Below are 3,770 nucleotides of genomic sequence, written 5' to 3'. Positions count from 1 at the left end.
TTATTTGAAGTTTAATGGCTTATTTTTGTAATTTTTGGTCCATTTATGAACAAATTTGTAAATAAAGGTTAATTATGGTCAAATTATTAGTGAAGACTATATTTTGAGTCCTAAAAGGTTAGGGTAATTAACTTATGCATAAATATGAGTTTATGCATTTTTGTGATTATAAAATGTTGAAATCACGCAAATCCGTAAAAACCAAGTAATATACGATATTGGCTAATTAAAAGGCGATTTAGCATAAAAATTGAGCATGTTCATACATATTATAATGCTGCATTTTTCTTTATGATTGTCATAATTTTAATTTATGTAATTTTGAATTATGTAATTTTACTTAGTATGGCCTTAGATTTAATTGGTATTTCCCGAAATGTATGGGAATATCGATTCGGTTGTAATTTTATTGTGATCTCGTATCACCGTTTTGTAATTTAATAGATTTATTTTATTTTAGTTACAAATGTATAATAGGAAATTATGTAATTTATTATGTAATTTTATTCATTAGGAGTTCCCAAAGACGGATTTCTTCAAGAATGGCGATACATAAAGACGGTGTTACCTCGAGATGCGTGCCACAACCCAAGTTCAAGGGACCAATGGAGTTGGTTTCCGAATATGTAATAGTTAAAGAGTTTTTCTATTTTAGGAAAGGCCATACTAGGATTTATTTATCTTTATGCTTGCATTTTATTTTATGTCACATGCATCGCTAAATCGCCATAACTAAACATGCATTGTCTTTTATCGAGTTTATCGACCGTGTCAATTAGAATTATCGTAGTTCACCGCTTTAGTTCACTTAAAACGTGATAGATAATAAATTGACATGACCTCTCGCTAAAACTATCAATTGAGACATAGCCTTACCAAATAGTAGAAACCATGAAAACCTATTTCGTGAGGGAGTGCACTCGGCCACACCGGGGTACAAACCTTGTTACGTAGGGGAAGTGGGTGATGAATGTTAATCCACCGAATTCATGTTGATGAGGGATGTATTGGCCCCACCGTGCCCAAGTTAATGTGGGTTTGGATCATGGACACATTTATTCGAAATTTGGATTGAACTCAACAAAAGTATTTGATAAGGGATGTATCGCCCCACCGTGCCCTTGTCGATGTGTTTTGGGCTATAGATAATTGTTAATGTAATATTATCGACCAAGAGTTCTAAAAGTAGAATCGATTAAACGTTAATCCACCGAGTTATATTGATAAAGGATGTATCGGCCCCACCGTGCCTAAGTCGATATGAATTTGGGTCTTGGAATCATTTATCTAGTTGGGTAGAGGTCACTAGAAAAATGCATAAAACTTGTTTAAATCATACATTTTTACGAGTATTATTAAAACGACAATTGTTTTACTCCTTATATTTTGTTTTGTAGACCACTTCTTTTTTCATAACAAATGGCAACACCAACACCAACCCCTAATGCTACACCTCTCGCTACTTCATCTTGGCTTCGATCCTTTATGGATCGATGTAAACTTGAAAAGAATGGGTCAAATTTCTCCGATTGGGATGCCCAACTCAAATTAGCCGCCGAAGGTGACGACAAGCTTCGTTACCTTACCGAGGCCTCTCCACCCGAACCCTCCACTAGGTCCACCGCGGCCACTAGGGAAGCATATGAGGCTTACCAAAAGGAGTCCGCCGCAATGAAAAATGTCTTGATATTTGCAATGGAGGCGGACCTCCAAAGGAGAGCCTTCAAAATGGGCAATGCTAATGAGATTTACTCCAAACTTGTGACCATGTTTTCACAAACTCCGCGGATCGTCCAATATGAGGCGGCCGCGGCATTCTTTGATCTCGACTTCAAAGAGGGCCAAAAGGTTAGCCCTCATGTGCTCAAACTCATGGAGCTTGTCGAGACCTTGAAAATTCAAAAGGTTGAAATCCCCAAAGAACTCATCGTAGATAGGATTCTACACTCCTTGTCCAAAGTCAAGGCATATGTGTGCAGGGTGAATTTCAACATGCAAGACAAGGACGTGTCTCTTGAGGAGTTGCACAAGTTACTTGTGCAAGCCGAGAGGGACATGGGGTTAAATGTGAACCCTCCCAAGGATGTGCTTAACATAAGCACAAAGAGTAAGGGGAAGTTCAAGAAGAATGGGAGAAAGGGCAAGAAGCAAGCTCCCACATTCACCAAAGCTAAGTCTTGTGAAGCTAGCACCTCCAAAGTCAAGAAGGGTCCTCTTGATAAGTGCCATTATTGTAATGGCATGGGTCATTGGAAAAGAAATTGTTCCAAATACCTTGGTGATATCAAAGCTGGAAAGATCACTCCAAAGAGGTAAATGACTAACCTTCTTTTATGTTTCTAAATTCAACTATGGTATTATGATGCAAAGTTGTGATAATGTATCTCCCTTTTTATTGTAAATAGGGCCTCCACCAAGCAAAGACAAGGGAAAAGAAAAACAAGCATGAGAAACCATGGAGAAGCTAAGGATAGCTTTTGTGGAGCTTTGTTTTTCATTGTCTTATTTTAAGTTATGTTTTGAATTTTTAGAACTTTAAGTTTCCGTGTTCGACATGGAAAAGTATTTTGGATAATGAGTTGTATTTTGGATGATGGTGACTTGGTTTGCAACCCAAGCCACCCGTTTTATCATTTATCCTTTTAATGTTCTAAAATTTCATCTTTAAAATACTTGGGTTTTGAAACATAAGATTATTCACTTAAAGTGATCTAATAGACAAATATTGTCCACATGCTTAAAGGCTTGTGTATGATCATTTATGAAGCGATTTTGAGTCTATGAACTCTCTTAAAGGTATGTCAATCACCAAGTACACATTGGCTCTTCAACATCATTAATTTGTGTCTCATATGCTATCTTTGAATGTTTAGTGTATTTATTCTAAAGATAGAGTGGGAGAAAAATGAAGATCTATGCAAAAGAAAATGATTTGAATGAAGGTGTATCTATTTACATAGTATGCCAAATAGATGAGATCTATGGTCTCTAGTTAGTTCTATATGACTAAAGAGACCAAGTGTAGTAATCATAAGAGTATATTCTCAAGATAACTACACGAGGAGACCAAAAGAAGTTTTGGAAGAAAATGACTAATGTAAAGTCTCAACAAGTTTTTGACTAAGTTTATGAAACAATTGACCAATAGTTTCAACCTTGAGATTTACTTAAGAGCCTAAATGAATCATAGTAACATACTAGTTATGATCGAGTTGCAAAATTAATATACCGATATCTTCAATGGCCAAAGTTTTTAACCACGCAAATGTCATTGTTTAACCTCACTATGAAATGGTTAAACCTCCTTCCAAAAGGGTAATTGTGAAGGACGTATTCTAGATATTGTTTATATTTGAATAAAGACATTACTACACATCATTATGACATGAGTGTGTTGGGGATTTAAAATCCCTTTCCGTAAGGTTGAGATGAGACCACTTCAAAATAGGTATTTTGAAAGGATATGATGGGAACATATATGGTTTTATCCTAATAACTTGGCAATGCAATTTATATTACAATTCTTGATAAATTTCGATTGAGAAGTCAATTTCGAATAGTTAGGAAATTCTCATGTGAAGACATGGAATTTAGTGGGAGTTATCATCTTTTGAATATTTACGACTCATCACTCATTAAAGAATGACGAGCTAATACCTTCTTTCATAAAGAAGCCTTTTGAGTTTTCAATTCTGGATGAAAATGGACAATGATGAATCCAATTGCATCAAGGGATGTCGGATTAGTATTAAGAGATACACATCGTATCA

This window comes from Silene latifolia, chromosome Y (genome assembly GCF_048544455.1).
Source record: "Silene latifolia isolate original U9 population chromosome Y, ASM4854445v1, whole genome shotgun sequence".
Lineage (NCBI taxonomy): Eukaryota > Viridiplantae > Streptophyta > Magnoliopsida > Caryophyllales > Caryophyllaceae > Silene > Silene latifolia.
Note: the sequence above shows the minus strand (reverse complement) of the source record.